This window comes from Blennius ocellaris (genome assembly GCF_963422515.1).
Source record: "Blennius ocellaris genome assembly, chromosome: 3".
NCBI lineage: Eukaryota > Metazoa > Chordata > Actinopteri > Blenniiformes > Blenniidae > Blennius > Blennius ocellaris.
In genome coordinates, this window is record NC_137652.1 from 34,369,663 (window position 1) to 34,385,761 (window position 16,099).

Below are 16,099 nucleotides of genomic sequence, written 5' to 3' on the forward strand. Positions count from 1 at the left end.
TCTTTCTTCTCCAGAGGTGGTGGCTTGGCACGCCACGTGACGGAGAGGAGCGCTATTTCACCTCCTCTCTTGCTGTCTGCTGTCTTTCTTCTCCAGAGGTGGTGGCTTGGCACGCCACGTGACGGAGAGGATCGCTATTTCACCTCCTCTCTTGCTGTCTGCTGTCTTTCTTCTCCAGAGGTGGTGGCTTGGCACGCCACGTGACGGAGAGGAGCGCTATTTCACCTCCTCTCTTGCTGTCTGCTGTCTTTCTTCTCCAGAGGTGGTGGCTTGGCACGCCACGTGACGGAGAGGAGCGCTATTTCACCTCCTCTCTTGCTGTCTGCTGTCTTTCTTCTCCAGAGGTGGTGGCTTGGCACGCCAAATGATGGAGAGGAGCGCTATTTCACCTCCTCTCTTGCTTCTCCAGAGGTGGTGGCTTGGCACGCCACGTGACGGAGAGGAGCGCTATTTCACCTCCTCTCTTGCTTCTCCAGAGGTGGTGGCTTGGCACGCCACGTGACGGAGAGGAGCGCTATTTCACCTCCTCTCTTGCTTCTCCAGAGGTGGTGGCTTGGCACGCCACGTGACGGAGAGGAGCGCTATTTCACCTCCTCTCTTGCTTCTCCAGAGGTGGTGGCTTGGCACGCCACGTGACGGAGAGGAGCGCTATTTCACCTCCTCTCTTGCTGTCTGCTGTCTTTCTTCTCCAGACGTGGTGGCTTGGCACGCCACGTGACGGAGGGGAGCGCTATTTCACCTCCTCTCTTGCTTCTCCAGAGGTGGTGGCTTGGCACGCCACGTGACGGAGAGGAGCGCTATTTCACCTCCTCTCTTGCTGTCTGCTGTCTTTCTCCTCCATAGGTGGTGGCTTGGCACGCCACGTGACGGAGAGGAGCACTATTTCACCTCCTCTCTTGCTTCTCCAGAGGTGGTGGCTTGGTACGCCACGTGACGGAGAGGAGCGCTATTTCACCTCCTCTCTTGCTCTCTGCTGTCTTTCTTCTCCAGAGGTGGTGGCTTGGCACGCCACGTGACGGAGAGGAGCGCTATTTCACCTCCTCTCTTGCTTCTCCAGAGGTGGTGGCTTGGCACGCCACGTGACGGAGAGGATCGCTATTTCACCTCCTCTCTTGCTGTCTGCTGTCTTTCTTCTCCAGAGGTGGTGGCTTGGCACGCCACGTGACGGAGAGGAGCGCTATTTCACCTCCTCTCTTGCTGTCTGCTGTCTTTCTTCTCCAGAGGTGGTGGCTTGGCACGCCACGTGACGGAGAGGAGCGCTATTTCACCTCCTCTCTTGCTTCTCCAGAGGTGGTGGCTTGGTACGCCACGTGACGGAGAGGAGCGCTATTTCACCTCCTCTCTTGCTCTCTGCTGTCTTTCTTCTTCAGAGGTGGTGGCTTGGCACGCCACGTGACGGAGAGGAGCGCTATTTCACCTCCTCTCTTGCTGTCTGCTGTCTTTCTTCTCCAGAGGTGGTGGCTTGGCACGCCACGTGACGGAGAGGAGCGCTATTTCACCTCCTCTCTTGCTGTCTGCTGTCTTTCTTCTCCAGAGGTGGTGGCTTGGCACGCCACGTGACGGAGAGGAGCGCTATTTCACCTCCTCTCTTGCTTCTCCAGAGGTGGTGGCTTGGCACGCCACGTGACGGAGAGGAGCGCTATTTCACCTCCTCTCTTTCTTCTCCAGAGGTGGTGGCTTGGCACGCCACGTGACGGAGAGGAGCGCTATTTCACCTCCTCTTTTGCTTCTCCAGAGGTGGTGGCTTGGCACGCCACGTGACGGAGAGGAGCGCTATTTCACCTCCTCTCTTGCTGTCTGCTGTCTTTCTTCTCCAGACGTGGTGGCTTGACACGCCACGTGACGGAGAGGAGCACTATTTCACCTCCTCTCTTGCTTCTCCAGAGGTGGTGGCTTGGTACGCCACGTGACGGAGAGGAGCGCTATTTCACCTCCTCTCTTGCTTCTCCAGAGGTGGTGGCTTGGCACGCCACGTGACGGAGAGGAGCGCTATTTCACCTCCTCTCTTGCTGTCTGCTGTCTTTCTTCTCCAGAGGTGGTGGCTTGGCACGCCACGTGGCGGAGAGGAGCGCTATTTCACCTCCTCTCTTGCTTCTCCAGAGGTGGTGGCTTGGCACGCCACGTGACGGAGAGGAGCGCTATTTCACCTCCTCTCTTGCTTCTCCAGAGGTGGTGGCTTGGCACGCCACGTGACGGAGAGGAGCGCTATTTCACCTCCTCTCTTGCTTTTTCAGAGGTGGTGGCTTGGCACGCCACGTGACGGAGAGGAGCGCTATTTCACCTCCTCTCTTGCTTCTCCAGAGGTGGTGGCTTGGCACGCCACGTGACGGAGAGGAGCGCTATTTCACCTCCTCTCTTGCTGTCTGCTGTCTTTCTTCTCCAGAGGTGGTGGCTTGGCACGCCACGTGACGGAGAGGAGCGCTATTTCACCTCCTCTCTTGCTTCTCCAGAGGTGGTGGCTTGGCACGCCACGTGACGGAGAGGAGCGCTATTTCACCTCCTCTCTTTCTTCTCCAGAGGTGGTGGCTTGGCACGCCACGTGACGGAGAGGAGCGCTATTTCACCTCCTCTTTTGCTTCTCCAGAGGTGGTGGCTTGGCACGCCACGTGACGGAGAGGAGCGCTATTTCACCTCCTCTCTTGCTGTCTGCTGTCTTTCTTCTCCAGACGTGGTGGCTTGGCACGCCACGTGACGGAGAGGAGCACTATTTCACCTCCTCTCTTGCTTCTCCAGAGGTGGTGGCTTGGTACGCCACGTGACGGAGAGGAGCGCTATTTCACCTCCTCTCTTGCTTCTCCAGAGGTGGTGGCTTGGCACGCCACGTGACGGAGAGGAGCGCTATTTCACCTCCTCTCTTGCTGTCTGCTGTCTTTCTTCTCCAGAGGTGGTGGCTTGGCACGCCACGTGACGGAGAGGAGCGCTATTTCACCTCCTCTCTTGCTTCTCCAGAGGTGGTGGCTTGGCATGCCACGTGACGGAGAGGAGCGCTATTTCACCTCCTCTCTTGCTTCTCCAGAGGTGGTGGCTTGGCACGCCACGTGACGGAGAGGAGCGCTATTTCACCTCCTCTCTTGCTTTTTCAGAGGTGGTGGCTTGGCACGCCACGTGACGGAGAGGAGCGCTATTTCACCTCCTCTCTTGCTTCTCCAGAGGTGGTGGCTTGGCACGCCACGTGACGGAGAGGAGCGCTATTTCACCTCCTCTCTTGCTCTCTGCTGTCTTTCTTCTCCAGAGGTGGTGGCTTGGCACGCCACGTGACGGAGAGGAGCGCTATTTCACCTCCTCTCTTGCTTCTCCAGAGGTGGTGGCTTGGCACGCCACGTGACGGAGAGGAGCGCTATTTCACCTCCTCTCTTGCTTCTCCAGAGGTGGTGGCTTGGCACGCCACGTGACGGAGAGGAGCGCTATTTCACCTCCTCTCTTGCTCTCTGCTGTCTTTCTTCTCCAGAGGTGGTGGCTTGGCACGCCACGTGACGGAGAGGAGCGCTATTTCACCTCCTCTCTTGCTGTCTGCTGTCTTTCTTCTCCAGACGTGGTGGCTTGACACGCCACGTGACGGAGAGGAGCACTATTTCACCTCCTCTCTTGCTTCTCCAGAGGTGGTGGCTTGGTACGCCACGTGACGGAGAGGAGCGCTATTTCACCTCCTCTCTTGCTTCTCCAGAGGTGGTGGCTTGGCACGCCACGTGACGGAGAGGAGCGCTATTTCACCTCCTCTCTTGCTGTCTGCTGTCTTTCTTCTCCAGAGGTGGTGGCTTGGCACGCCACGTGGCGGAGAGGAGCGCTATTTCACCTCCTCTCTTGCTTCTCCAGAGGTGGTGGCTTGGCACGCCACGTGACGGAGAGGAGCGCTATTTCACCTCCTCTCTTGCTTCTCCAGAGGTGGTGGCTTGGCACGCCACGTGACGGAGAGGAGCGCTATTTCACCTCCTCTCTTGCTTTTTCAGAGGTGGTGGCTTGGCACGCCACGTGACGGAGAGGAGCGCTATTTCACCTCCTCTCTTGCTTCTCCAGAGGTGGTGGCTTGGCACGCCACGTGACGGAGAGGAGCGCTATTTCACCTCCTCTCTTGCTGTCTGCTGTCTTTCTTCTCCAGAGGTGGTGGCTTGGCAAGCCACGTGACGGAGAGGAGCGCTATTTCACCTCCTCTCTTGCTTCTCCAGAGGTGGTGGCTTGGCACGCCACGTGACGGAGAGGAGCGCTATTTCACCTCCTCTCTTTCTTCTCCAGAGGTGGTGGCTTGGCACGCCACGTGACGGAGAGGAGCGCTATTTCACCTCCTCTTTTGCTTCTCCAGAGGTGGTGGCTTGGCACGCCACGTGACGGAGAGGAGCGCTATTTCACCTCCTCTCTTGCTGTCTGCTGTCTTTCTTCTCCAGACGTGGTGGCTTGGCACGCCACGTGACGGAGAGGAGCACTATTTCACCTCCTCTCTTGCTTCTCCAGAGGTGGTGGCTTGGTACGCCACGTGACGGAGAGGAGCGCTATTTCACCTCCTCTCTTGCTTCTCCAGAGGTGGTGGCTTGGCACGCCACGTGACGGAGAGGAGCGCTATTTCACCTCCTCTCTTGCTGTCTGCTGTCTTTCTTCTCCAGAGGTGGTGGCTTGGCACGCCACGTGACGGAGAGGAGCGCTATTTCACCTCCTCTCTTGCTTCTCCAGAGGTGGTGGCTTGGCACGCCACGTGACGGAGAGGAGCGCTATTTCACCTCCTCTCTTGCTTCTCCAGAGGTGGTGGCTTGGCACGCCACGTGACGGAGAGGAACGCTATTTCACCTCCTCTCTTGCTTCTCCAGAGGTGGTGGCTTGGCACGCCACGTGACGGAGAGGAGCGCTATTTCACCTCCTCTCTTGCTTTTTCAGAGGTGGTGGCTTGGCACGCCACGTGACGGAGAGGAGCGCTATTTCACCTCCTCTCTTGCTTCTCCAGAGGTGGTGGCTTGGCACGCCACGTGACGGAGAGGAGCGCTATTTCACCTCCTCTCTTGCTCTCTGCTGTCTTTCTTCTCCAGAGGTGGTGGCTTGGCACGCCACGTGACGGAGAGGAGCGCTATTTCACCTCCTCTCTTGCTTCTCCAGAGGTGGTGGCTTGGCACGCCACGTGACGGAGAGGAGCGCTATTTCACCTCCTCTCTTGCTTCTCCAGAGGTGGTGGCTTGGCACGCCACGTGACGGAGAGGAGCGCTATTTCACCTCCTCTCTTGCTCTCTGCTGTCTTTCTTCTCCAGAGGTGGTGGCTTGGCACGCCACGTGACGGAGAGGAGCGCTATTTCACCTCCTCTCTTGCTGTCTGCTGTCTTTCTTCTCCAGAGGTGGTGGCTTGGCACGCCAAGTGACGGAGAGGAGCGCTATTTCACCTCCTCTCTTGCTTCTCCAGAGGTGGTGGCTTGGCACGCCACATGACGGAGAGGAGCGCTATTTCACCTCCTCTCTTGCTGTCTGCTGTCTTTCTTCTCCAGAGGTGGTGGCTTGGCACGCCACGTGATGGAGAGGTGTTAGGTACAAAACCTGCAAGAATGAAAAGAGAGACAACCCCAGTATCGAGAGCAATAAAGAGTCAAAACAATAAGTCAGCTTGTACAAGGACAGAGAAATGAATTCACCTCAGGAGCTGAAGTTCACCGATCTGCCCCGATCTTCATTTCTCTGCCCCGTTTTATTCAAAGTTAGAGTAGGCGGTTACATTTTCATACACAGACAAAGCAGGTTAACACTGGCCTGTGTGTGTGTGTGTGTGTGTGTGTGTGTGTGTGTGTGTGTGTGTGTGTGTGTGTGTGTGTGTGTGGGGGGGGGGGGGGGGGGGTGTGAGTGGTTACACTTCTATATGGTTCACACAGTTGAAGCAGGAGTCTCAGATAGGATGTCCCCCGGCCCAGAGGCCAGAGACCTTGAAGAGTCTCAGAGTGGTACAGTTTCAATAATACAAAGACTCGTGCCCTTGCAGGTGTGAAACAGTGAACAGTGGTTATAATAGACATGCATTAAACAACGATAACTTACAAAATGTTAATTCCCATTATATCAAGTACTAATAATAAACATAAAGTACAAATTTACCTAACAGAGGAGTGCTATTTCACCTCCTCTCTTGCTGTCTGCTGTCTTTCTTCTCCAGAGGTGGTGGCTTGGCACGCCACGTGACGGAGAGGAGCGCTATTTCACCTCCTCTCTTGCTTCTCCAGAGGTGGTGGCTTGGCACGCCACGTGACGGAGAGGAGCGCTATTTCACCTCCTCTCTTGCTGTCTGCTGTCTTTCTTCTCCAGAGGTGGTGGCTTGGCACGCCACGTGACGGAGAGGAGCGCTATTTCACCTCCTCTCTTGCTGTCTGCTGTCTTTCTTCTCCAGAGGTGGTGGCTTGGCACGCCACGTGACGGAGAGGAGCGCTATTTCACCTCCTCTCTTGCTTCTCCAGAGGTGGTGGCTTGGCACGCCACGTGACGGAGAGGAGCGCTGTTTCACCTCCTCTCTTGCTTCTCCAGAGGTGGTGACTTGGCACGCCACGTGACGGAGAGGACCGCTATTTCACCTCCTCTCTTGCTTCTCCAGAGGTGGTGGCTTGGCACGCCACGTGACGGAGAGGAGCGCTGTTTCACCTCCTCTCTTGCTTCTCCAGAGGTGGTGACTTGGCACGCCACGTGACGGAGAGGAGCGCTATTTCACCTCCTCTCTTGCTGTCTTTGTCTTTCTTCTCCAGAGGTGGTGACTTGGCACGCCACGTGACGGAGAGGAGCGCTATTTCACCTCCTCTCTTGCTGTCTTTGTCTTTCTTCTCCAGAGGTGGTGACTTGGCACGCCACATGACGGAGAGGAGCGCTGTTTCACCTCCTCTCTTGCTGTCTGCTGTCTTTATTCTCCAGAGGTGGTGACTTGGCACGCCACGTGACGGAGAGGTGTTAGGTACAAAACCTGCAAGAATGAAAAGAGAGACAACCCCAGTATCGAGAGCAATAAAGAGTCAAAACAATAAGTCAGCTTGTACAAGGACAGAGAAATGAATTCACCTCAGGAGCTGAAGTTCACCGATCTGCCCCGATCTTCATTTCTCTGCCCCGTTTTATTCAAAGTTAGAGTAGGCGGTTACATTTTCATACACAGACAAAGCAGGTTAACACTGGCCTGTGTGTGTGTGTGTGTGTGTGTGTGTGTGTGTGTGTGTGTGTGTGTGTGTGTGTGTGTGTGTGTGTGTGTGTGTGTGTGTGGGGGGGGGGGGGGGGTGTGTGAGTGGTTACACTTCTATATGGTTCACACAGTTGAAGCAGGAGTCTCAGATAAGATGTCCCCCGGCCCAGAGGCCAGAGACCTTGAAGAGTCTCAGAGTGGTACAGTTTCAATAATACAAAGACTCGTGCCCTTGCAGGTGTGAAACAGTGAACAGTGGTTAAAATAGACATGCATGAACAACGATAACTTACAAAATGTTAATTCCCATTATATCAAGTACTAATAATAAACATAAAGTACAAATTTACCTAACAGAGGAGCGGTATTTCACCTCCTCTCTTGCTGTCTGCTGTCTTTCTTCTCCAGAGGTGGTGGCTTGGCACGCCACGTGACGGAGAGGAGCGCTATTTCACCTCCTCTCTTGCTGTCTGCTGTCTTTCTTCTCCAGAGGTGGTGGCTTGGCACGCCACGTGACGGAGAGGAGCGCTATTTCACCTCCTCTCTTGCTTCTCCAGAGGTGGTGGCTTGGCACGCCACGTGACGGAGAGGAGCGCTATTTCACCTCCTCTCTTGCTGTCTGCTGTCTTTCTTCTCCAGAGGTGGTGGCTTGGCACGCCACGTGACGGAGAGGAGCGCTATTTCACCTCCTCTTTTGCTTCTCCAGAGGTGGTGGCTTGGCACGCCACATGACGGAGAGGAGCGCTATTTCACCTCCTCTCTTACTTCTACAGAGGTGGTGGCTTGGCACGCCACGTGACGGAGAGGAGCGCTATTTCACCTCCTCTCTTGCTGTCTGCTGTCTTTCTTCTCCAGAGGTGGTGACTTGGCACGCCACGTGACGGAGAGGTGTTAGGTACAAAACCTGCAAGAATGAAAAGAGAGACAACCCCAGTATCGAGAGCAATAAAGAGTCAAAACAATAAGTCAGCTTGTACAAGGACAGAGAAATGAATTCACCTCAGGAGCTGAAGTTCACCGATCTGCCCCGATCTTCATTTCTCTGCCCCGTTTTATTCAAAGTTAGAGTAGGCGGTTACATTTTCATACACAGACAAAGCAGGTTAACACTGGCCTGTGTGTGTGTGTGTGTGTGTGTGTGTGTGTGTGTGTGTGTGTGTGTGTGTGTGTGTGTGTGTGTGTGTGTGTGTGTGTGTGTGTGGGGGGGGGGGGGGGGGGGGGGGTGGGGTGTGTGAGTGGTTACACTTCTATATGGTTCACACAGTTGAAGCAGGAGTCTCAGATAGGATGTCCCCCGGCCCAGAGGCCAGAGACCTTGAAGAGTCTCAGAGTGGTACAGTTTCAATAATACAAAGACTCGTGCCCTTGCAGGTGTGAAACAGTGAACAGTGGTTATAATAGACATGCATGAACAACGATAACTTACAAAATGTTAATTCCCATTATATCAAGTACTAATAATAAACATAAAGTACAAATTTACCTAACAGAGGAGCGTTATTTCACCTCCTCTCTTGCTGTCTGCTGTCTTTCTTCTCCAGAGGTGGTGGCTTGGCACGCCACGTGACGGAGAGGAGCGCTATTTCACCTCCTCTCTTGCTTCTCCAGAGGTGGTGGCTTGGCACGCCACGTGACGGAGAGGAGCGCTATTTCACCTCCTCTCTTGCTGTCTGCTGTCTTTCTTCTCCAGAGGTGGTGGCTTGGCACGCCAAGTGACGGAGAGGAGCGCTATTTCACCTCCTCTCTTGCTTCTCCAGAGGTGGTGGCTTGGCACGCCACATGACGGAGAGGAGCGCTATTTCACCTCCTCTCTTGCTTCTCCAGAGGTGGTGGCTTGGCACGCCACGTGACGGAGAGGAGCGCTATTTCACCTCCTCTCTTGCTTCTCCAGAGGTGGTGGCTTGGCACGCCACGTGACGGAGAGGAGCGCTATTTCACCTCCTCTCTTGCTGTCTGCTGTCTTTCTTCTCCAGAGGTGGTGGCTTGGCACGCCACGTGACGGAGAGGAGCGCTATTTCACCTCCTCTCTTGCTTCTCCAGAGGTGGTGGCTTGGCACGCCACGTGACGGAGAGGAGCGCTATTTCACCTCCTCTCTTGCTGTCTGCTGTCTTTCTTCTCCAGAGGTGGTGGCTTGGCACGCCACGTGACGGAGAGGAGCGCTATTTCACCTCCTCTCTTGCTTCTCCAGAGGTGGTGGCTTGGCACGCCACGTGACGGAGAGGAGCGCTATTTCACCTCCTCTCTTGCTTCTCCAGAGGTGGTGGCTTGGCACGCCACGTGACGGAGAGGAGCGCTATTTCACCTCCTCTCTTGCTTTTTCAGAGGTGGTGGCTTGGCACGCCACGTGACGGAGAGGAGCGCTATTTCACCTCCTCTCTTGCTTCTCCAGAGGTGGTGGCTTGGCACGCCACGTGACGGAGAGGAGCGCTATTTCACCTCCTCTCTTGCTTCTCCAGAGGTGGTGGCTTGGCACGCCACGTGACGGAGAGGAGCGCTATTTCACCTCCTCTCTTGCTCTCTGCTGTCTTTCTTCTCCAGAGGTGGTGGCTTGGCACGCCACGTGACGGAGAGGAGCGCTATTTCACCTCCTCTCTTGCTTCTCCAGAGGTGGTGGCTTTGCACGCCACGTGACGGAGAGGAGCGCTATTTCACCTCCTCTCTTGCTGTCTGCTGTCTTTCTTCTCCAGAGGTGGTGGCTTGGCACGCCACGTGACGGAGAGGAGCGCTATTTCACCTCCTCTCTTGCTTCTCCAGAGGTGGTGGCTTGGTACGCCACGTGACGGAGAGGAGCGCTATTTCACCTCCTCTCTTGCTCTCTGCTGTCTTTCTTCTCCAGAGGTGGTGGCTTGGCACGCCACGTGACGGAGAGGAGCGCTATTTCACCTCCTCTCTTGCTTCTCCAGAGGTGGTGGCTTTGCACGCCACGTGACGGAGAGGAGCGCTATTTCACCTCCTCTCTTGCTGTCTGCTGTCTTTCTTCTCCAGAGGTGGTGGCTTGGCACGCCACGTGACGGAGAGGAGCGCTATTTCACCTCCTCTCTTGCTTCTCCAGAGGTGGTGGCTTGGCACGCCACGTGACGGAGAGGAGCGCTATTTTGCCTCCTCTCTTGCTTCTCCAGAGGTGGTGGCTTGGCACGCCACGTGACGGAGAGGAGCGCTATTTCACCTCCTCTCTTTCTTCTCCAGAGGTGGTGGCTTGGCACGCCACGTGACGGAGAGGAGCGCTATTTCACCTCCTCTCTTGCTTCTCCAGAGGTGGTGGCTTGGCACGCCACGTGACGGAGAGGAGCGCTATTTCACCTCCTCTCTTGCTGTCTGCTGTCTTTCTTCTCCAGACGTGGTGGCTTGGCACGCCACGTGACGGAGAGGAGCACTATTTCACCTCCTCTCTTGCTTCTCCAGAGGTGGTGGCTTGGTACGCCACGTGACGGAGAGGAGCGCTATTTCACCTCCTCTCTTGCTTCTCCAGAGGTGGTGGCTTGGCACGCCACGTGACGGAGAGGAGCGCTATTTCACCTCCTCTCTTGCTGTCTGCTGTCTTTCTTCTCCAGAGGTGGTGGCTTGGCACGCCACGTGACGGAGAGGAGCGCTATTTCACCTCCTCTCTTGCTTCTCCAGAGGTGGTGGCTTGGCACGCCACGTGACGGAGAGGAGCGCTATTTCACCTCCTCTCTTGCTTCTCCAGAGGTGGTGGCTTGGCACGCCACGTGACGGAGAGGAGCGCTATTTCACCTCCTCTCTTGCTTTTTCAGAGGTGGTGGCTTGGCACGCCACGTGACGGAGAGGAGCGCTATTTCACCTCCTCTCTTGCTTCTCCAGAGGTGGTGGCTTGGCACGCCACGTGACGGAGAGGAGCGCTATTTCACCTCCTCTCTTGCTCTCTGCTGTCTTTCTTCTCCAGAGGTGGTGGCTTGGCACGCCACGTGACGGAGAGGAGCGCTATTTCACCTCCTCTCTTGCTTCTCCAGAGGTGGTGGCTTGGCACGCCACGTGACGGAGAGGAGCGCTATTTCACCTCCTCTCTTGCTTCTCCAGAGGTGGTGGCTTGGCACGCTACGTGACGGAGAGGAGCGCTATTTCACCTCCTCTCTTGCTTCTCCAGAGGTGGTGGCTTGGCACGCCACGTGACGGAGAGGAGCGCTATTTCACCTCCTCTCTTGCTTCTCCAGAGGTGGTGGCTTGGCACGCCACGTGACGGAGAGGAGCGCTATTTCACCTCCTCTCTTGCTCTCTGCTGTCTTTCTTCTCCAGAGGTGGTGGCTTGGCACGCCACGTGACGGAGAGGAGCGCTATTTCACCTCCTCTCTTGCTTCTCCAGAGGTGGTGGCTTTGCACGCCACGTGACGGAGAGGAGCGCTATTTCACCTCCTCTCTTGCTGTCTGCTGTCTTTCTTCTCCAGAGGTGGTGGCTTGGCACGCCACGTGACGGAGAGGAGCGCTATTTCACCTCCTCTCTTGCTTCTCCAGAGGTGGTGGCTTGGTACGCCACGTGACGGAGAGGAGCGCTATTTCACCTCCTCTCTTGCTCTCTGCTGTCTTTCTTCTCCAGAGGTGGTGGCTTGGCACGCCACGTGACGGAGAGGAGCGCTATTTCACCTCCTCTCTTGCTTCTCCAGAGGTGGTGGCTTGGCACGCCACGTGACGGAGAGGAGCGCTATTTCACCTCCTCTCTTGCTGTCTGCTGTCTTTCTTCTCCAGAGGTGGTGGCTTGGCACGCCACGTGACGGAGAGGAGCGCTATTTCACCTCCTCTCTTGCTTCTCCAGAGGTGGTGGCTTGGCACGCCACGTGACGGAGAGGAGCGCTATTTCACCTCCTCTCTTGCTTCTCCAGAGGTGGTGGCTTGGCACGCCACGTGACGGAGAGGAGCGCTATTTCACCTCCTCTCTTGCTGTCTGCTGTCTTTCTTCTCCAGAGGTGGTGGCTTGGCACGCCACGTGACGGAGAGGAGCACTATTTCACCTCCTCTCTTGCTTCTCCAGAGGTGGTGGCTTGGCACGCCACGTGACGGAGAGGAGCGCTATTTCACCTCCTCTCTTGCTCTCTGCTGTCTTTCTTCTCCAGAGGTGGTGGCTTGGCACGCCACGTGACGGAGAGGAGCGCTATTTCACCTCCTCTCTTGCTTCTCCAGAGGTGGTGGCTTTGCACGCCACGTGACGGAGAGGAGCGCTATTTCACCTCCTCTCTTGCTGTCTGCTGTCTTTCTTCTCCAGAGGTGGTGGCTTGGCACGCCACGTGACGGAGAGGAGCGCTATTTCACCTCCTCTCTTGCTTCTCCAGAGGTGGTGGCTTGGTACGCCACGTGACGGAGAGGAGCGCTATTTCACCTCCTCTCTTGCTCTCTGCTGTCTTTCTTCTCCAGAGGTGGTGGCTTGGCACGCCACGTGACGGAGAGGAGCGCTATTTCACCTCCTCTCTTTCTTCTCATAAGGTGGTGGCTTGGCACGCCACGTGACGGAGAGGAGCGCTATTTCACCTCCTCTCTTGCTTCTCCAGAGGTGGTGGCTTGGCACGCCACGTGACGGAGAGGAGCGCTATTTCACCTCCTCTCTTGCTTCTCCAGAGGTGGTGGCTTGGCACGCCACGTGACGGAGAGGAGCGCTATTTCACCTCCTCTCTTGCTTCTCCAGAGGTGGTGGCTTGGCACGCCACGTGACGGAGAGGAGCGCTATTTCACCTCCTCTCTTGCTCTCTGCTGTCTTTCTTCTCCAGAGGTGGTGGCTTGGCACTCCACGTGACGGAGAGGAGCGCTATTTCACCTCCTCTCTTGCTGTCTGCTGTCTTTCTTCTCCAGAGGTGGTGGCTTGGCACGCCAAGTGACGGAGAGGAGCGCTATTTCACCTCCTCTCTTGCTTCTCCAGAGGTGGTGGCTTGGCACGCCACGTGACGGAGAGGAGCGCTATTTCACCTCCTCTCTTGCTTCTCCAGAGGTGGTGGCTTGGCACGCCACGTGACGGAGAGGAGCGCTATTTCACCTCCTCTCTTGCTGTCTGCTGTCTTTCTTCTCCAGAGGTGGTGGCTTGGCACGCCACGTGACGGAGAGGAGCGCTATTTCACCTCCTCTCTTGCTTCTCCAGAGGTGGTGGCTTGGCACGCCACGTGACGGAGAGGAGCGCTATTTCACCTCCTCTCTTGCTGTCTGCTGTCTTTCTTCTCCAGAGGTGGTGGCTTGGCACGCCAAGTGACGGAGAGGAGCGCTATTTCACCTCCTCTCTTGCTTCTCCAGAGGTGGTGGCTTGGCACGCCACATGACGGAGAGGAGCGCTATTTCACCTCCTCTCTTGCTTCTACAGAGGTGGTGGCTTGGCACGCCACGTGACGGAGAGGAGCGCTATTTCACCTCCTCTCTTGCTGTCTGCTGTCTTTCTTCTCCAGAGGTGGTGACTTGGCACGCCACGTGACGGAGAGGTGTTAGTTACAAAACCTGCAAGTATGAAAAGAGAGACAACCCCAGTATCGAGAGCAATAAAGAGTCAAAACAATAAGTCAGCTTGTACAAAGACAGAGAAATGAATTCACCTCAGGAGCTGAAGTTCACCGATCTGCCCCGATCTTCATTTCTCTGCCCCGTTTTATTCAAAGTTAGAGTAGGCGGTTACATTTTCATACACAGACAAAGCAGGTTAACACTGGCCTGTGTGTGTGTGTGTGTGTGTGTGTGTGTGTGTGTGTGTGTGGGGGGGGGGGGGGGTGTGTGAGTGGTTACACTTCTATATGGTTCACACAGTTGAAGCAGGAGTCTCAGATAGGATGTCCCCCGGCCCAGAGGCCAGAGACCTTTAAGAGTCTCAGAGTGGTACAGTTTCAATAATACAAAGACTCGTGCCCTTGCAGGTGTGAAACAGTGAACAGTGGTTATAATAGACATGCATGAAACAACGATAACTTACAAAATGTTAATTCCCATTATATCAAGTACTAATAATAAACATAAAGTACAAATTTACCTAACAGAGGAGCGTTATTTCACCTCCTCTCTTGCTGTCTGCTGTCTTTCTTCTCCAGAGGTGGTGGCTTGGCACGCCACGTGACGGAGAGGAGCGCTATTTCACCTCCTCTCTTGCTTCTCCAGAGGTGGTGACTTGGCACGCCACGAGACGGAGAGGAGCGCTATTTCACCTCCTCTCTTGCTTCTCCAGAGGTGGTGACTTGGCACGCCACGTGACGGAGAGGAGCGCTATTTCACCTCCTCTCTTGCTGTCTGCTGTCTTTCTTCTCCAGAGGTGGTGGCTTGGCACGCCACGTGACGGAGAGGAGCGCTATTTCACCTCCTCTCTTGCTGTCTGCTGTCTTTCTTCTCCAGAGGTGGTGGCTTGGCACGCCACGTGACGGAGAGGAGCGCTATTTCACCTCCTCTCTTGCTTCTCCAGAGGTGGTGGCTTGGCACGCCACGTGACGAAGAGGAGCGCTATTTCACCTCCTTTCTTGCTGTCTGCTGTCTTTCTTCTCCAGACGTGGTGGCTTGGCACGCCACGTGACGGAGGGGAGCGCTATTTCACCTCCTCTCTTGCTTCTCCAGAGGTGGTGGCTTGGCACGCCACGTGACGGAGAGGAGCGCTATTTCACCTCCTCTCTTGCTGTCTGCTGTCTTTCTTCTCCAGAGGTGGTGGCTTGGCACGCCACGTGACGGAGAGGAGCACTATTTCACCTCCTCTCTTGCTTCTCCAGAGGTGGTGGCTTGGTACGCCACGTGACGGAGAGGAGCGCTATTTCACCTCCTCTCTTGCTTCTCCAGAGGTGGTGGCTTGGCACGCCACGTGACGGAGAGGAGCGCTATTTCACCTCCTCTCTTGCTGTCTGCTGTCTTTCTTCTCCAGAGGTGGTGGCTTGGCACGCCACGTGACGGAGAGGAGCGCTATTTCACCTCCTCTCTTGCTTCTCCAGAGGTGGTGGCTTGGCACGCCACGTGACGGAGAGGAGCGCTATTTCACCTCCTCTCTTGCTGTCTTTGTCTTTCTTCTCCAGAGGTGGTGACTTGGCACGCCACGTGACGGAGAGGAGCGCTATTTCACCTCCTCTCTTGCTGTCTTTGTCTTTCTTCTCCAGAGGTGGTGGCTTGGCACGCCACGTGACGGAGAGGAGCGCTATTTCACCTCCTCTCTTGCTGTCTTTGTCTTTCTTCTCCAGAGGTGGTGACTTGGCACGCCACGTGACGGAGAGGAGCGCTATTTCACCTCCTCTCTTGCTGTCTGCTGTCTTTCTTCTCCAGAGGTGGTGGCTTGGCACGCCAAGTGACGGAGAGGAGCGCTATTTCACCTCCTCTCTTGCTTCTCCAGAGGTGGTGGCTTGGCACGCCACATGACGGAGAGGAGCGCTATTTCACCTCCTCTCTTGCTTCTCCAGAGGTGGTGGCTTGGCACGCCACGTGACGGAGAGGAGCGCTATTTCACCTCCTCTCTTGCTGTCTGCTGTCTTTCTTCTCCAGAGGTGGTGGCTTGGCACGCCACGTGACGGAGAGGAGCACTATTTCACCTCCTCTCTTGCTTCTCCAGAGGTGGTGGCTTGGTACGCCACGTGACGGAGAGGAGCGCTATTTCACCTCCTCTCTTGCTCTCTGCTGTCTTTCTTCTCCAGAGGTGGTGGCTTGGCACGCCACGTGACGGAGAGGAGCGCTATTTCACCTCCTCTCTTGCTTCTCCAGAGGTGGTGGCTTGGCACGCCACGTGACGGAGAGGAGCGCTATTTCACCTCCTCTCTTGCTGTCTGCTGTCTTTCTTCTCCAGAGGTGGTGGCTTGGCACGCCACGTGACGGAGAGGAGCGCTATTTCACCTCCTCTCTTGCTTCTCCAGAGTTGGTGGCTTGGCACGCCACGTGACGGAGAGGAGCGCTATTTCACCTCCTCTCTTGCTGTCTGCTGTCTTTCTTCTCCAGAGGTGGTGGCTTGGCACGCCAAGTGACGGAGAGGAGCGCTATTTCACCTCCTCTCTTGCTTCTCCAGAGGTGGTGGCTTGGCACGCCACGTGACGGAGAGGAGCGCT